Source organism: Danio rerio, chromosome 9 (assembly GCF_052040795.2).
Source record: "Danio rerio strain M-AB ecotype USA chromosome 9, GRCz13ab, whole genome shotgun sequence".
NCBI classification, from domain to species: domain Eukaryota; kingdom Metazoa; phylum Chordata; class Actinopteri; order Cypriniformes; family Danionidae; genus Danio; species Danio rerio.
This window is the reverse complement of record NC_141029.1, coordinates 12,906,084-12,925,990: the sequence shown is the minus strand read 5'-3', so window position 1 is coordinate 12,925,990 and position 19,907 is coordinate 12,906,084. Positions and strand designations below refer to the sequence as shown.

At 35.3% G+C, this 19,907-nt stretch overlaps 1 protein-coding gene and 1 long non-coding RNA gene across 3 annotated transcripts in view; one reads left to right on the top strand and one right to left on the bottom strand.

The window, feature by feature from the left end:
- nup35 (nucleoporin 35) overlaps window positions 1–19,907 on the top strand; it is a 232,768-nt gene that overhangs the window by 37,580 nt on the left and 175,281 nt on the right. The gene's annotated exons all lie outside the window — the stretch shown is intronic.
- Window positions 14,858–18,921, bottom strand: LOC147835258 (uncharacterized). The gene is made up of 3 exons (XR_015500154.1): window positions 17,012–18,921; window positions 15,869–16,790; window positions 14,858–15,563 (listed from the first exon to the last, which is right to left on the bottom strand). It is a non-coding gene; the product is annotated as an uncharacterized LOC147835258 (long non-coding RNA).

The following is a 19,907-nucleotide window of genomic DNA, read 5'->3' as shown; positions in this document are numbered from 1 at the left end:
TTTGCAGCAGTGTTTGGTTGAAAAATATATCAGGATATTGAAAATTTGGCATTTTGATTTTTTTTCAGCTATATTTGAGCAATATCACACGAGTAGAAGTGTGATGTGACTTTATATTGGTACTGGTGGGAGGCGTGCATTGGCACGAGGCTAGAAGCTGAGTGCCTTAGGCCCTGTTTACACTGTCAGGTCTTGACGGCCATTTCCGATTTGGTGCCTATACAGTATCAGCTTTTTTGGCCTGTCTGTTTACACGTTATTTTAACTGACACATATCTGATTCATGTGTTTATACTTGCCATACAATTTACAACATCACATATGTGTAAAAAGCAGGATCTAGCATCTGCGGCACACTAGCCATGATGGAAGAAATAGTCTTGCTATTAGCTCTGCGAAATATGTGAAGTTCGCCCAACTTTAAAGTTATTTAGGGGTGGAAGCAAAGAAGGAGGGAAAGGGCTGTCATCGCAGCCTGCGCTTCTGTTTTATATATTCAATTCAATTCAATTCAGCTTTATTTGTATAGCGCTTTTACAATGTAGATTGTGTCAAAGCAGCTTCACATAAATGGTCATAGTAACTGGATCAGGGTAGTTCAGTTTTAGTGTTTAAGTTCAGTTCAGTTTAGCTCAATTCAGTGTGGTTTGAAATCATTATCGAGAGTTCAAACACTGAAGAGCAAATTCATCGATGAGTAGCTTTTCAGATCCTGAACCATGCAAGCCAGTGGCGACAGCGGTGATATATTGTCCTCCACTGACTCATCTCCCAACAGGACAAGAAGGCACTTCTTGTGACTGACCACTTTCCTGTTTCCTGTCGTGTTTTCTTCTGTTGTTGTTGTTTAATGCGCCACCGTCTCAACACATGCTCTTCCTTCTACATCATTAAACTACGGAGAAGTACCACATTGTCGCAAGTTTAATGACATACAAAACGGAATGCCTCAATAAATCCGATTTGCCTGTTTACATGATAGTCACATTGTCACATGTCCGATTTATATCTGATTTATTTCCACATATAAAGGACACCTGAAACTAATCTCTGAATATCCGAATGTATGCGTTTTTTTTTTTCGTGTTTACATGGTGATAGAACAGATCCGATCAGTGTCACATATGAGCAAAAAATCGGAATTGGAGGCATGCGTTAGTGTCCCACCAGTGACCATATACAGCCATATCACACTGCTATGAGTTTGATATTGCGTTTAAACAACAGTTCGACTGCATAATCATGTATATAAAAAAGAAAATCAAACATGGAGAGTCTAAAACACTTTTGTAGGAGGAACTACTTTCTTCCATCATTCATTCACATCTTCAGCTGATGTCAGAACAGAACAGCAGAAACCGTTGCTAATTTTACCAACATCACTTTAGAGCTAGTATTTGAATGATTCTCTAGCGTAATGTCTAAAGTGATGACAAAACAGGTGATTTTGCTCACATTTTAAGATTATAAAAACATGAAATAACACCAGTCTAAAGACATTTCCCTGTATTTCTCCTTTGCAATCGGGATATCACAATAAATAAAAAAAAAAAAAAAAAAAGCACAATTACTATCAGATTACTGTTGTGGTGTTTGCGATGAGGAAAAAATTGTAGGCATTTCTTCTTTTTTTTACTTAACTAGTCTGCAGTAACGAAAACAAAAGACGCTCTAGAAACAGATGGCCAACCAAAAAGTAACTCAAGGATATACAACGAGTGGCCAACACAAAATACATACTTTTCCAATATGTGAGTCCCATCTCACCCTCAATACACTAAAATTACTATGGTATAAATACAGCACTACAACATACAAAAGAGAGATATCAACTTAGAAAGTCACTTAACAGATTTATAATGATTTGATCAACTGTAGTTTAAAATTATGCAGGGTTTTTCCTCCTCTAAGGGCTTATTATGTGGTCTCTGTCACCATCTCGTAAATGGTACTGAATAGTTGCAATTCAAACAACTACATCCTCGCCTAAAAAAGCCTCGAAAGTACATTATGTTGTCCAACAGCCGCAATGTTTGTCAAACTGTAGTAATTTTATTGATCCCCTTTGTAGGCGGAGTAATACAGAAGAGTGAGGAGGCTGTAGGAGTTTTGATATTGCAGAATATCACACTGCTATCAGCCAATCAGATTCGAGAACCAGACAGAACTGTTGTACAAATTGCAATATGAACAAAATTTCACCAGATGGCTTGAAGAGCTCTGTTTGAAAGAAAATCGTTAATTGTTAGACTGAATGGGGTGATTTTTTTAAGGATGTGAATAATGTATAAAAAATAAATATATTAGAGCAAAGAAAAAAAGCACAATAATTAATAATAAACAAGTATTTAGGTACAGTAATTAAATAATTAAATGTCAAATGTAAAACAACACTGTGTAGTCATCCTTGTATTTATATTTCAGTCAAATTATTCTTTATTGAAATTCCAAGTGAAATTTGGGAATAAAATCTTCAACTGGTTCACAGATGTTCCATTAATGCAAAACATTGTTTCATTCAGTTTAAAGTGCTTTATAGGCTGTGTAAATTGAATAAAATATTTCCAGCAGTGTCGCTATTGTGTGACAAATGTCAATTTTTACATTCCAACCTGTTTCATTGTGTCCCAAATTGCAAAGTTTCTGGAACAAAATGTTTCAATATATTTTTTAGATGTATTATACATTTCGATTGAACCAGATCCTATCTTAATTATATTTGGAGTTTCCAAAGAATTTTTGAGACTTACATGGGTACAACAACAGTTGTACCTGTGTAAAAAAAAACTTGTCAACAACTTATTCTAATGTTTTGGAAGAAAAAAGAAGCTCCAACTATTAAATTCTGACTGACAGGTACATTTACATTTGGAAAAAAAAATCAGTATACTCACCTAATAAATATGGTTTTGTTATTTGAAAATAAATTAGTGTCTTTTTATTTATTTTCTACAAACTTTTGATTAATATATGTACTATGCCTTTAGTACCTACTTTAACCATTGAATAGCACTGGTGGGTGGTTGGTTGGGAGAATGCATGTTTATTATTATTATTTGTTTTTTTTAAATATCAATTTTATGACAGTTTGTTTTTTTAATGTATAATTCTTAAAATGTAAGTTTTATGTTTATATTTAAAAAAGTGTATTTACAACTGCTAAAATGTCTAATAATAAAAATATTTAAGCCAAAATAAGTCTTTATTAAAGTTGTAAATATTGTACTTTTTGTGCTCGGATGCTCTTGAAATGCCTTTAAAAAGCATGCCAATAATGAACTTTCACTCTGTCGTGGTTATAATTTGGTGGTTTTGATCAATAACAATCCCAACTCAATATTGCATATCCTGCGATGTGACTATTGCGGACAAACACATTGCGATATCAATGCTAAAACGATATATTGTGCAGCCCTGTTTCTCACACATTTTCTGATGCAGTAAGCTTGCTTGGTAATTTACCTGGTACAGTATACATTTGCATTTGATTTCTATTTAACAGCCACAGTAAAGTCTAAAGACTTTTAATAGAAGCAAGCTAAAATGGCTTGTTTTGCAGTTCAGTTTAATATAAGATAGGCTTTAGAGTAGATGATAGATTATGCTGTTTTCAAATGTGGCATTCACCTTCTCGGGCAACTTACCAGACATTCTTGAATTGCATTGCCAGATTCACCTTATTTGTTTCAGATAAAATGATCTGCATTTATTCATGGATGTAACCACAAGAAATCAACATTAACATTATACCAGACGTGACGTAAACAGTCTATTGGATTTTTCTGACAGGGTGCCCTATGTAACATTTTTAGTTTGTTTAGTTTTGTTTTGTGGAATCTTGTGCAGTAGTTATTATAAGTGACTACCATAGGAAATATATATTTTTTGAAGTGCATGACCAATAAGCATAAATGGCAATATGAATGTTAGTAAGCAGATGCTTGTTTGTTGAAAAAATTACAATTAATACCAATTTTGGCTCACTTGAGCAGGCATGTTCCTGTGTAGCTGATGTTTTCAGGGAAATTTCTCAAATCTCTTTGTTTGCCTGAAAGATCTTTGTTTGAACCTGGCACTTCCCCCTTACAGCCTCAACACCCAAACCAAAATAGAATTGAGACACTTTCACATGTTTATGTGATGTGGGGTAGGGGGAAGTGAAAGGGTGGAAGTGGCAGATATGGGGTTGGGCCATAACCCTTGTGTTGTCCTAGTATTCTGGAAAACCTTTGGGTCTTGAAGGACCTTGACTAAACCTCTAACATAAAGCATCTAATTTTAATTTTAATCCTCAAATCTATTTTGTGTGAAGAAACAATCTCATCTTCATCACAAAGTCTGTGAATGTTTAGGTTTTACCTCATAAGTATGCAGTATTTCATCAGTGTTTAATCAGTGGGCAACTCTATAGTTCTTGACTACAGTACAAGGGTATATTTTCTGATGCTAAAAGTACCTGCATGTTTAAAATGTTTTAACAGAATAGTATTCATAAAAGTTACTTTAAAAAGCAGATTTTAGGGTGTGTGTATTGTAGTGTGCATGTGTGTGACTGTAGGTTTTGTGGTGTCAATATGGTTTTATAGCTGGCGGGTCAAAATTGAACTGAATTAAAACTAGAAAAAATATATAATTTTTTATATATAAAAATATGGTCATTTTAGGAAGTTTCCACATTTTAAAAAAATATATATATATATTCAGCAAACAGTGCTCATTTTGACCTGTACTGTAAGTCAATAGGAGGGTCACAGGGTATATTTGCTGTATTGGTATTTTAAAGGACGGCTTTGTGTTACATCCTTAAGCCAATATCCAATGTTATCTCACAGCAATTTGTAACTTTTTGATTTAGGGGCTACTTTGTATGAATTTATACAATCTCATTTGTACAATTTAGTATGATTTGCTCAATCCCCAATGACGTTTGGGTTTAAGAATGGGGTTGGGTTTCACGCCTCTTTTTAAAAACGTACATTTTCATATGACTAAACTTGTATGAATTAGCCACTAAATTGATAAAATGTAAAATACTTACATTACCTTTTGAGATTAGGCTGCAATTTCCTTTTCATCATTTAACTTTCATGAGAGTGCTTATAAGTGACCAGAACCGGCCAAGTCAAAAATGGGGCCCAAACTCTTGTGGTTTTACACTTAGTCCAAACCTCTACTACATAATGCCATTTCTACTCTCAGGTAAAATTCTGTTTAGAGCAGAGGTGGCCAAACTAAAGTTGGCCCATGCTAACATTTGGTTTGACCTGCCATCCCACCTGAAAAGAAAGGGAGAATGACAGGGAGTGGGATGGGGCAAATGCCTGTGAGAGAGTTCACCATTTTGAACTTAACATAACCTTTTGTTCCTTTGTTTAATTGAGGAGCTACAAAAAAAGCAAACAAGAATTAAATGTTTCATTTGAACGTTGTAGATGAATCAGACTTTTAAAATGTAAATACTTTCACTTGACATATAGGGGACAATGCACAAGAGCAAATTAAGCCAAAGGCAGGAGCTGCTCAACTAGTGTATTCAGCATTGAACTCCATTGTGTTATAAATGGGATTGTTTATGTTTTTATTATAATAAGTTCATTATAAAAAGTAAAAAATTATACGGCATCATTAATTAATATGGTTTAAAGCAGGGGTCACCAATCTATGTCCTGGAGGGCCAGTGTCTCTGCAGGGTTTAGCTCCAACTTGCCTCAACACACCTGCTTGGATGTTTCAAGTATACATAGTAAGACCTTGATTAGCTTGTTCAGGTGTGTTTGATTAGGGTTGGAGCTAAAATCTGCTGGACACCGGCCCTCCAGGAACAAGTTTGGTGACCACTGGTTTAAAGCAATGTTTTGTAGCTATTTTTTTAATCTTAGCAAATAATTTAGGAAATTGCCTGTGGCAAATTTAATGTAATACAAGTTGGTATAATCAACTTCAGCTCACATACCTCAATCAAGTTTGGTTTTTTCCCTTTATAAAAAAACGTTTGGGCACCCCTGGTTTAGAGCTTGCCTCATTGCAGACTTGGCAGAAGTTCGAGGGTCCACATTGGCCCCAAAGGGAGAACTTGTAAGCGCGTTTCTGAGAGCCAAATGATGAAATGAACAGCCTACGGCAGGTGGGGGCGAGGAGGGAATGGTGCTGTCTCTGGCATGGTTAAATCCCACCAGCTCCAAAACACTTGTCTTAAAGTCTGAAAGACACTGATTAGCTGGTTCAACTGTGCCTGATTTGTCCCTAGCCCAAGGCAGCCATTGTAAGTTTGGAATTGGGCTACCATTTTGCAGAAATGTCATCAGAGGGATGCTTTTTCAAAGCTGAGGACATCTTCATAAATAGGTTTTAAATTATTTTACCTTATTAAAAAACATTTTGAATAAGTTCAGTTTAGTTATTATAAATAGCGTTCTATAAAAATGGTATGGTATGCCCTCATTTAGAATGCTGTGTGTTTGTGTGTGTGTGCGCAAAAGCGAGAGCGAGATCAAGAGGGTGAGAATATTTGAGCATTTGCATTTCTGTCTGTGACAAGAACATAGGATTACACACGACAGCACAGCTGCTCTCCGGGTTTTCCAAGCTCAATTAAATTGAGACGGATCCCCATTAAATTGGATTTTGCGCGGTCATTAGCATACAATCACTCATTTGCTTAATGAACAGACTACACATTCAAGCGTCTTAATGATGCAAAGGTCGCACATATATTTCAATTCAATATGATACCAGTGCATTTTCATGCTTTATCTTATATCATGTAACCCTCCTGTGACTACAGTACCTGACATTGCCATTCATCACACGCTACATAACAAAACCACTAGTGAGTTTAAAGGTGAGCCATGTCTCTTCTGCTCTACAAATGGCACCACAGGGACTTGTAAAATTAATGAATGTTTTCGAACAGGTTTCCCTAATACAGCCCAGATTTTCATCAGGTAGTACAATCTAACATTGCTTACTCCAGTCATCAAATTGAGCCAAATGGTTCAGTCTATGTGGCTTCTAATGACAAAGAAGATCAGAAACAATGTTATTCATACACATTTTACAATGTATTTGATCTATAATAATCACCAATAGCAGATAACAGAACAGAAGTCTTTTAGAAGTTAGAGTCAGGTAAAAAGTAACTATTATGCCACTTTTTACAAAATATAAGTATCTTGTGTCCCCAGAATGTGACTGTAAAGTATTAGCACAACATATACTGCAGATCATTCTTTATACTCTGTTGAAAATGCTATTTTTGGGTTAGAGTAAAAATTCCATCTGTTTTTGTTTTTTGAATGCCCCTTTAAATACAGTTGAACTGTTATTTCCACCCCGTGCTCAAAGTAGATAGTGTTTGGGCATGCTGGATTGGATTTGGAAGAATTTCTAATGTTAGATGTCTGGATAGGCACTGCAAAATGACAGACAGTGACTGCAGCAGAGAGTCAGAAATAGTTTCTGAAAGTTTTTTTTTGATAACTGTATAGTTGTTTTTCAGCCTTTTGTAACAATGAATGAGCCACGCACAAGTTTAACATGAAGTTAAACACTATTTTAAGCAAGTAAGTAATGTGTATTGTATATAGAGCATTTGGGTGTAAACCCAAAGAGCTTCACAATCATGAGTGGGTTCTCGTCATTCCACCACCAGTGTCCAGAATCTACTTGGATTATGCGACGGCAGCCACAGGACAACAGCGCCAATGCGCTCACCACACACAAGATATAGATAAAGTGGAGAGATAGTAATAGAGCCAATTTGGTGGATGGGGATGATTGGGAGGCCATGATGGGTAAGGGCCGGTGGAGGGAATTTGGCCAGGACACTTATTATGGGAAGTGCCATGGGATTTTTAATGACCACAGGGAGTCAAGACCTCAGTTGTACGTATCATCTGAAAGATTAAAAACAAAAAATCTAGTACATATGCCTGTGGCAAGATGCCCACCAAACAAGAAAATATATGAAAATATATGGAGATGGATTTTAGCTACTGTATAAAATAAACACGATTTACCATCCACAAACCAGGATTCCCAGGGTAGGATGGAAGTGTTCTTATTGGGTACTTACAGTATACAGCTGTGGTGAATGTATTTTATACTACTTTTATCATATTTCCTTTAAAAATAAAAATAAAAAGTTTCGCATTTTATTTTCTACTAATTTTGGCATATTGAAATTACAATAAACACACAACAACACTTTTCTGTAAGACAATGTTACCTTTATCCACATTTGCTGTGAAAATGGCACATTTATTTACACACATTTTTTTTTCAAAATGCTATAAAAATACAAAGTTTGTAAACTCACTTATTCTTGCGGTGAATCTGGGTGACAGATACTTGCAGTAGATCCATCCTATAATCTGTTTCTTTGCAAATTCTGCCTGACTGAGGACATATGCCTCTGTCAGCCAGTAGGAGTGGGCAGAGACAATTGCACTGTGACATCACATTGCGGATGGTCTCAAGATCACCTGTTTTTGGATCCTGATTTACTTTTATTAAAATAAAAAATATGTAGAGGGATTTTTTTAATCATTCTAGCATGGCTATGTACACACAATTTCAACACACACTTCTGACCAAATCCCTTCTGAAATTTTGCATAATAGGTGCCCTTTAAGTCTTTCTCACTATAGTCAGTGTAAAGTCCCAGATAGTTCAATGTCTTGAAAATAAATGTTCATCATCTATTGACCAAAAATCAATTCACCATTGCCTTCAGTATTTAAATAATTATTCACAAAGTGGTTGTTATATAGAAATGTATCTTTGTAGCAATAATTTGTAAAAGATGGCTGTTCATAAATTAAAATTTTAGTTTGAGCATCCATTTGTGCTTTAAAAACCATGACAATAATGTAAAGAAAGCACTTGTACTAAAAATGAAAGAAAGTATCACAATGAAGTTTTATCATTAACTGTTTGTAACTTTTTGATTTAATTAGTCAGCATTTCAAAACTAAATGTTGTCAAAATCCTTGGAATCAATCTAAATATGTTACAATCAAATACTAGAAAAAAAGAGAGATTTAATCAGTTAAAAGATATGAATATGGTATAAATATATCTAGCTGTAAGAAAAGACACAAAATTGACGCTGCTCCATACTTCACACTATAGATAAATTAATTTATTAGATGCATTTAAAACACACTGGATTTATTGATGATATTACATAAATCTTTATTTGTTTCATGTATGTTTAACTAACTAATATCAATCACATAAAGTTTATTAGTTACATTATTTTAAAAGTATGTAATCCAAATGGATGGAGATTTTATATGCAACTGGAATAAATACATCTTATTTGTTATGCCTAAATATATATATATATATATATATATATATATATATATATATATATATATATATATATATATATATATATATATATATATATATATTTTTTTTTTTTAATTTATTTTATTATTTTTTTTCTTGAGTGCGTTTACTTATTTTCTTCCCCCAAAAATGGGTTCTTGGGATGAAGCTTCCTGGTAGTGCCTTTATTTATTTATTTTTTGGTCACATTTGGTCAAGGGCAGGGTATGTGATGACAGGCAATTACTGCCGCTTTTTCATCTAATAGGAGGGCAAGGGCAGCAGGCGATGTGGCTGGAGGCAGGTTTGCTTAGAAAAGAGGAAAGGAGGAAAAAGACAGACAGCGCAGAGAGACCCCTTAAAACCCTGTCCTGCTGTGACTGAATGCTTTGCTCTCGTATCAATCAGTCAAGCATGGCACCATGTTGTGTCCCTATAATGACTTTTTGGCAGTAACCATGGTGGATGCACAACAGTGACAGTGAAGTTCTCACAGGCCCAAAAGAAGAGTTATAAACAGTTAAGACTACTCATTAATCTTTATTTGTCACCTGCTGGAAGGCTATGGGCATAGCTTTGTTGGTTTTTTGTGCGTTTGTATTTCTGGAATGCCAATGTGTCATGTAAACAGTTCGTACACTAAATGCCATAAAATGAATTTTTCACTTTTTTTACTGAGGTGTTTTTAAGAAATATATACATGGTTTAAAATTTGGATGGTTTTTTAATTCATTCATTTTCTTGTCGGCATAGTCCCTTTATTAAACCGGGGTCGCCACAGCGGAATAAACTTATGCAGCACATTTTTATGTAGCGGATGGCCTTCCAGCCGCAACCCATTTCTGGGAAAGGGATGTTTTTTTATTTAATTAAATGATTAAATTAAACAGTTAAATTGAAATAATTATACTGTATACATAGTGTAGTAAGTACATTATTCCAAGTAAAATGTCTACTTTTGTGTAAATAAGATGTCTAAACATAGATTAATATTGGGAAAGGTCTGCTAGCCAGGAATTCATAAATGCCCAGAACATAATAATGATATGTTGTTGCACTGCCTATGAAGCTATCTCTGCCATTAGATTTTTTTCTGTACTGTTCTCATTAAACTATATCAAAGAAGAAGTCATCAAACTGAATTGTGTTATTTTTCTAATATGGCTAAAGACCAGTGGTTTGAATGATTTTATCAGAGTATAGATTAGGGCAGTGGTCCCCAACCTCCGGGCTGTGGACCGGTCTCGGTGCTTGGATCAGTTGGTAACAGGCCGCAGAAGAAATCATAAATTATTTTCGTTTTATTTATTGTTTTAGCCTTAACAATCTTTTATTTTGAAAAAAAAAAATATTTTGAAATATTACCGTGTTCTCTAAATTACATCTCGGTCACTTTAGGGCCAAAATTTAACCAACAAGTTAGCAAAATGAGTAAGACATCTTTGGAAAGTTTCTTTGCAAAGGAGAAAATGCACAGTGAAGGACCCACAAACTGCTAAGGAATGGATTCGCAATCCTTTTGTCAATAAATCAGGTGAATCCACCATGTCTGTTCAAGAAGAAGATCAACTGCTGGAGATTGCAAATGATGGAGGCCATTGAAATGTCCCATATTTTTCACACTCAAGTTAGTTATTTCTAATGGAGGTGTGTGGCTTGTGCATATAGGGAACGAAGAGCAAAATTAGTGCAACACGCTTGTGACTACCAGGTGTCCTCAGTCTCTTCTTCAAAAGAGCACAACGCGAGTCATGTGACAAGAACTGACTGATCAGCTTTATATTTTGTATGGAATACACATTTCGATAGACTCAGCGATGACAAACAGCTGTGTTTTTTGATTTTCTCCATAAGTAAAACTTTTATCAGAGTTGCAGCAATGTTTTGTCAGCTTGTCATCCTCTGAGAAAATGGTTATAGTTTGCCTAGCAATCTACATATACGCACCCCTTGGGCTGCGGTACAATTGTCAAGCGTTTCATAAAAATGTTGGAAACCACTGGTGTAGGGGAATCGCCAGTTATAACCCAAAAATGACCAGTCTCTCAGATGAATAAGAGCGGGAGTCAGAGATTCAAATAAATAAAGTTTACTGAAGATAGTTTGCAGTTTCTTCAGCAGAAGCCAGCTACAGCACTCTCTTAGAGCTCGTAGGGCATTCTGCTTACAATCTCAAAACAACAACAATTATATTCTCACATAATGTCGTTGCCTGCGTCATACATATTAATGTTTTAACCTGATACACAGATAGACATTCATGTGCATGTGCGTAATTCCAAACAATATCTTCCAGTGATTACTTATCATTATACACTGCCTTGCGTGTAGTCGTGCATTTATACTTCTGTGTACTGTTTATGTTGCTCTGCAATAACACTTCTAGTGTATAAAGCTAGTTGGCAGTAGGTTTAAATGTTCCGCTCCTCGAGTTTCTTTACAGATGTTTTATTTTTCTTTTAAACGCTACCTTACTGTATAAGTAGCTAAAACTCACTCATTCAGACAGGAATCGGTGGACAACTTTAATAATAAGGTAAACACAAATCAAAAGTTTTCATCTGGAGCTCCTTTACGGGCCTCGACACTTGTAAACAGTCGCTCCATCGGGCTCACGGCTCTCAACACTGCCCACACTCGTCACAGCTACCCAAGCTTACCAATCACAGAGCTTGCGTGCGTTGTTGTGACGTGTAGTTACATCATTTGAGAGGTGCGCCTCAGCGTTGGCATCAACCATTGCAAGGGCTATGTAACTGCTCATAGGCTGCGCCGGACCATACAAGTGCACTTGACACAGAAGTGTAAATCAGCCTTTAGCCATCACATATAAAAGCCAGACAGCCACTAGGGTATTCAGAGCTGACCCCAGGCCTGTAATACTGATCCACAAATTATGGAATTTAATAGATTTAACAGATAAAATGGCAAATATCTCAGGAAAGAGTTTCCAGTTCTTCAAGAACTCAGGTCCACTCAAGACCTCTCCATGACCTCTGACCTGGCTTGGTAGATCTTGTGGAAACAAATCATTTGGTATACAGAAAAAGCAATGACACACATATTATTCCAGTTTTTACTCTGAAGAGAGATGACACTGAGCTAATCATAATCTAGGCCATTAAGCATTCAACTTTTATTAATAATCATAAAGACATGAGAAATTATACGTGTCACTCCATCCTGAAACAGAAAACCCACGCTTTCAGTCAAGATTCAAATGACATTACGTAAACATAAGATATTACAAACATATAAAATACATTATGAAATATTACATGAACATGATGATGTTTATTATTAATATTACTTTTTTTTACTCCAGCAATTAAATAGTTTTGGTGTAATGACCCTAATTTCTGGCAAGCATTAAAAAAATAAAAATTGGCACGTGTAAGTTTTGTTAAAATCATCCAATAAGATGATGACTTTAAAAGGTTTTCAGGTTGTGCCTTTTGCATCTGTGATTGTGACGTCAGAACACAAATCTAACAGTCTAATAATCTAACAGTTACTTATTTACTGTAGCCAAACGAATGTCTAAAGAGGACCATCAATACAAAGTGTTCTGCATACTGTAGTTACTATAGGTTGAGTAGATAACAAAGATTTAACTGAAGTGAATCCTGGATTTCAGCACTTTCTTTCAAACTGAAGTGCACAGCTGTATATATAAAAACGGCAATTTCAGAAGCATGTACCCACATTACCTTCATTTTCAGATATTATCTTTCCAATTATCTTTTATTCTGCATGAAGGACTAGTCAGAGCTAAATGCTTTTTGACCAACAGTGTTGATGGCTGTGCTGAGCAGGTGGGTCATTTGAGCCACTAAAAGCTTCTTGAGTCCCTGTTGAAAGACGAAGAAAACTGCCATTGCCACAACGGACATGCTGAGGACAGAGAACAAGCAGTCCCTGAACTGTATATTTAGAGTCTTGCGTAACATGCTTTTAACAAAAAAACACACTGGATACATTTTTAATGCCGATAGGCAAGGGAGAAAAAAAATGAACAGAGTTAAGTATTTAATCTTCACTGCTGCTGCCGGATGTTGTTTTGTTTGTCAGAAACATGCACAATTACTATGGCTTTGGATGGACTTTATGGTGAAGTAAAGGGAAATTTAAAGGTGATGTATCAGATGAAAGGCAGATTTGACCTGTTTTAGTTCTTTAATTATGTGTACTCACTGTAGCAGCACCTTAGATATTTAATAATAAAAATTCCTTACATTTTTTTTGTGCTTTTCTGGACACTCAAAACACTTTATATGCATAAAAAGCATCCACCTGAATGACCCAACGGCAACCATATTGCTCCAGACCACTCACCACACACCAGCTGATTGTTGGAGAGGGGACAGAACGATGAAGTCAGAGACAGAGGCCAGTGGGCAAATTTGGCCAGGATGTCAGGGTTAAATCCCTTGTTCTTTTTCAAAGGACATCCTGGGAGTCAGGACCTCAGTTTAACTTCTCATCTGAAAGACAGTGCTCACTATATAGAGTCCCCTTCAGTAAACTGGGGCATTAGGACGCACACAGACGGCAGGTTGAGCACCCCCTGCTGGTCTCTCTAACACCACTTCTGGCAGTAACCTAGCTTTCCCATGTGGTCTCTCATCCAGGTACTAACCGTCTGCAGCTTTGCTTAACTTCAGTGAGTGACCATGTGAGAGTTGCAGAGAGCTAGAATGTCTGTGTTAGTAAAAAACAAACATTATATTTGTGTACAGTTTTGTTGTTGGATGAACCAATGAACATTGGGGACCCAGTATACTTTAAAAGGAATTGAAGAACAATCTGAAATTATGTAATTTTAAATTAAATCTGGACATTTAATAAATTGTCGAAACAGCTCACCAAAGCAAACTTTTGGAGAAGTTCATTTTGGCTCTGAAACATCTTTGATCTGCCATTGGTCTGTGGTGATTATGCCATCAGTGTTTGGAACTTCTTTGACAGGAGATTTCTCATAGTACACCATCACTAAGCCATTTTGAACTCTTTTTGTTTGCCCTCAAACAAACAAAGGAAATAAACTTCTTACATGGGTCTTAAGATTCTTTATAGACTCAAGACATCCAAACTACTGAGGACATTGTACTTAAATTTAGTTTATGAAGAAAATAAGTCAAAGAATGTTGTTAAATGTTATGTAGTTGCACAAATTATATTTTACAATGGACTACATTACCAACTATAGGGCGATTTCAGTGCTGCTTCAGATAAATTTGTAAATATCATCACTTCAACGTCATATAGATCTGTCACTGTATTTTGTGAATGTTTCCAAATTTTGGTTCTGAACGTGCTTGTTAATATTCTTTGTGGCTAATATGGCCACAAATAATAAGTTACTATTTTCTTGGGCTGTATTTACAGAGGCCAGAGTTGTATTTACAGAGACCATATTGTCAATTTAATTCAAGAAAACATACACTGACAGAGTAATTTATAAATGCTGTAGTCAAATTACATATTTTATTTATTTTTTATTATTATTCTTGATTTTTTTCAATATAAGATACTTATACTAATAGTGTAATGTTTATTTGAAGAGTTTGGTTGCAAAACGCAATAAACGCAATTTTTTGACATTTGGATTTTATTATTGTAAATCACTGTTCGGATGCACCTTAATCTATGTGTAAATTGCTGCCATTAATAACATTTAAGAATGTACATTTTAGGCCTAGTACAAAATGTATTTTTTCACAAAACGCGATATCCGCCAGACCAGTTTCCTTACAAAGTGCCATATAACAGTTATAAAACGTTAAGGATGCTGTGCAAGCTCAGGATCCCCTGGGAAGAGAGTCATAGCTGGTGAAGTGCTCCGAGTTTGCTCAGTAATGAGAGAAATGTTGGTCTGTGTCATGCTGACAAACTATTAGATGAAGATGTAGCCTTTAACTTCACAAAAATGTATGAAAAGCTACAAAAGTGGGCCAAGATTAAATTATCCTGCGTCTGTCAGTCTCCGCTGATGTCAAGAAGAAGGCCAGGGGTTACAGTGAAACACTGCCTTTTTTCCAGCGCTCCTCCCCATCACTAAATACCTGTCTGCAAGGCTACATTTCTAAGTGTCCTTTGTTAGTTTTCTTTAAAAAAATTTCTGTGCATACCGAATGAGAGGATGATCACTTGCGCCAAAAGTTGTTGTAATGCACGCGACTGTTTAAAACGCGTGCACGCACCCTTTTTCTTGTGTGAAATTGTGACTGGAGCAGCAAAAGATTCAAAGTAGGTCGGCACACTGCCACTTTAGCTCTCAAAAAATTTTATTAGTCAAAATCACAAAAACACTACGTTTCGACCGACATGGTCTTCATCAGGTGATGAAGACCATGTCGGTCGAAACGTAGTGTTTTTGTGATTTTGACTAATAAAATTTTTTGAGAGCTAAAGTGGCAGTGTGCCGACCTACTTTGAATCTTTTGCTGCTTATGTTTGTTTTTTGATCGTGCACCTGCCTTCAAGTTTTTTCTGGATGTGCGCACATTTCTGTTTTTTGCAAAATTGTGACTGGAAACATAACTATAGCCACAGTGGCTGGTCAGGCCCTGATGATGTTGATTATTATTATCATTATAACTGTGTAATAATTCATTAAATATGACGGGGCCAGGCGATCTTGTGTCAATAACAGACACAGGATCTTGTGTCAATAAGGTGCAAAAGAGGCAAGAACTGTGACACCGCGGCTTCGCCCGCTCTGATCATACAGGTTTGGTTTTTAGCAGCAGGGTGGAAGGAGCCTCCACTCTTTCTGTAACAAGCCACAAGTCGTTTATCTAACTAACTTAATTTTACTTATTAAACAAAACATTGATTCACTAGCTTTTCTTAATGGTATTACAGTAGTAGAATATAGCCTAAGGTGGATATATAGCGTTTTGAAAAAAAAAAAAAAAAAAGTATGTTATGTCATGCACTATCTGGCCAAATCTAACTCAGAATCTTGTTGTTATTAATCAGTTTTTGTAAATAAAACTGATGTTTGACAATGTTAAGATAAATGTTTGACAATGTTAAGATAAATATGTTGCATATTTATCTGCAAGATGTTTGACAATGTTAAGATAAATATGTTGCATTTTGGCATGGTTTTTGACTTATTTATGAACTATTTATGCACATAAAGCTAAATAAAAAATATCCTTGATTTGAAAATATTGTGTTCCTGGCATTCACTGAGCTCAAGTAATTGTTTAATGTTTAAAAGTTCTGAATGAACTTGACTGCTGATGTCTTAAGTAATAATGTCAAATAACAAACATTTTTCAAAATGGATATATCTCGTTTTGCAACGAAACTCTTCATTTGCACATTAGAACAAAGCAGTAGCATTCTAGTAGATGAAATTAAATCAACTTTACTCCACAACAACTTTAAATGTATCTGCCAACTATTCAGAATCATTCTGGTGAATCTAGAAGTTGTAACCACTTCCTTTCTACATAATATGTCACAAATAAAAAAAAGATCATCACCTTAGAATTTAAAGGTTCTATCTGACAACTTTTTGAAAGTTGTTTACATTTTAATACTTTTTTTTTTATAAACAAATGTTACACACATACTGTTTGCTATGGAATGGAAAAACTTTAAAGCTCATTATCTCAAAATCATTTAGAACGCAGATAGAACCTTATAATTCCAAAGTGACGAGATGTTGAATTTTGATTACTTTCCAATGTAACCTGAAAACAACAAAGTATTAACATCTAATAATGTTACAGCTTGACGTTGTGTGTCTATTACCAATTTGACGTCTATCAGAGGTTGGATTTTGGTTGCCGTACCCGACAAATAAACGTCAGTATTTGACGTCAATATGATGTTGGTTTCGGGGAAAAGGAAATTAGATAAATATTTATTAGAAAATAATGTTTAGACTAATAACAGATTAAGCAACTTTTTCTTTTGTATGATACCATATATTAACCAAACATACTTCTTTCTTTCTGTGTTGCATACGTCTTGGAAGGAACTGCCGACAAGAGATAAATAGCAGAATAATATTACATATAGTGCGGGGGGCCTTGCTCCAGACTTCTGTCTAACAAGTCACAAGGAGCTGGATGCTTGTAGAAGTTATGAAATATACTGAAGATGCACCTTACTTTTCAGTTCTGGTATGCAGAAAAGGGTTGCAGAAAGAGGAAGTATGTGTGGGTGCAACAGCCAAAGGGCTGCAGAAAGACTGATGAGTGATGAATTATTCAAGACTCCACCTGTTAATATCAGTTGTGTATATATGCTGAAGTCAGGGAAATATAAGTTAGTTGCGAACCTCCTGAATGTAGTTCTTGTATTGCATTGGGGTAACGTAACCCAGCGCTCTGTCCTCGAATTTATTTGTATCAAATAAATTATTAATATTTTTGACATGAAAGAAAAACCCTCTCCTGACCTTTTTTATTGAACTTGCATGGAATTGGCTAGAAATTCCACATGGTTAAACTAATGACTTACATTGGATTTTGGCTACTTTCCAACACAACCTAAAATCAACAAAATACCAATGTAATTTCACATCGCTATTGGACGTCAGCACAACATTGTCCCTATACGCTTGTGACCTAAATCTAACCTTATAATAACATCTAATGGCGTTGTGTATCTGCTGGGTATATACAGAAACAATAAACTGTATTGTCAAACAGACTAGTGTATCACACGAATATCTTGATGCAAGGAAAAATAATAAGTGAGTCATATTAAAAACTAATACAGGGGGTCTTTAAATCTTCCATGTTTATTTTTTTATGATTATATATTTTTATTTTGTTTTGTCCAAAGTTAACAATACAGAACAAGATCAACTAAGAACAGAACAGATCAAAACTAAGCTACAAACAAACTAACTAAGTAAAACATGCACCGTATATAAAATAAATAAGTAAAATAAATAAATAAAAACGGAGGAGATACAGTATAAACCGGTGGGAAAAAAACTATTTTGTCAAATTAAATCATGTGGTACTGTTTTAATATAATTCAAAAATGGATTCAAAATCTTTTTTTAAATATTTCACATATTTTCCTCTCAAAGTATATGTGATCTTCTCCAGTGGTATACAGTTGCAAACTTCTGAAATCCACAGTCCAATTGGTACATCAATGTCTGTTTTCCATTTTAAAGCAATGCATTTTTTTAGCTAATGTCAGCAACATTTCACTAAGTTTAATATCATAATTATACTGGAGGTTAGAATTTGTATAATTGCCCAATAAACATATCTCTGGATCTAATGGAAAATCAATTCCATGAATCTGTGATATGATATTGCATACTTGTACCCACAACTTTAGGTACTTTAGGGCACAGCCATGTAGAATGCAAAAATGTACCTTCTTCTAAACCACATCTAAAGCAAAGAGGAGAAATACTGTTTTAAAGCTTGTGTAATGTGGATGGAGTATAATAAAGCTGGTGTAAGAAATTAAACTGGATTAGTCTAAATCTGGAATTCAAAGTTGAGGTAACCCCATCTCTACATAGCTGCCCCCACAGGTTATTTTCTAGTGTTATCCCCAAATCCTGTTCCCATCTAGTTTTAGCCTTATCTGGGTAAGCAATCCCTTAATTGCAAATAACTTTAGACTTCCTTATTGATCATGTTATATTTATTTTTTTAATTGTTCAAATGACATTATATCTTACATGTTAAGGGGACTTGCACAAAATGCCGCAGACCTATTTTTGTTAACACACATGGGGAAGAATATGACATATGTGTAAATAAAAGATCTGACTGAAACTTCACAGACACAGTCCCTTTACCCAGCAAACACAGAATATTTTCCAAATCTTCCCATATGGCTTCCATTTGGTTATTGTTATTTTATTCATTTATTTACCAAACAAGAACACTCTGTGAGCAATAGTTGTTTACAATTTGCAAAGTAAAATGGATTTTTGGTTTAAAGTGCTGCATGGCAATTCAGTCTATCCTCAAGGAAAATAGAAAATATTGAGAAGGAACAGAAGGTAACTCAATGAGAAAGTAAAGCCTTGAGTGTGTGAGATGAAAACCTCCGGATGCTTCTATCAAATTCCACATGGTCCATTTTCATCCTTAATGATATTGACTTTGTAAACAAAGCAAAGCGTTTTGATGTAATCAGATGGCATCCTATAATTGTGAGCCAAACCGATGTTGACTTCAAAATCAGATGTCTCTGACTGTAAAGCAAGGAGCTTAAGAGTGTCCTTGTTTGAGTGTGTAACAGAAAGATATTTATGCAAAACTGACTGCGGATTTGCTTGAGCTTATCAGTGAGATACTGTTAAATGTCCCGGGAGATGAGGACCATGCAGGGAAAATTAAATGATGCTTTTAGAGGCAGTTTTAGAGCTGATGCATATGATTAGCCTTGGCTGTCACCCTGGCTACAGACACAGGCAACAAAATCAATGTGTTTTTCACTTGTAGCTATGTTGTCTAATAACAAAAGATTCATTAAAATGATTAACTTTACTTAAGTATGCAGATGCATTTGAGAACTCAAGCACTTGGTGTCTGAATAAGGTAACCTTCACCCATAAATATAAGGTT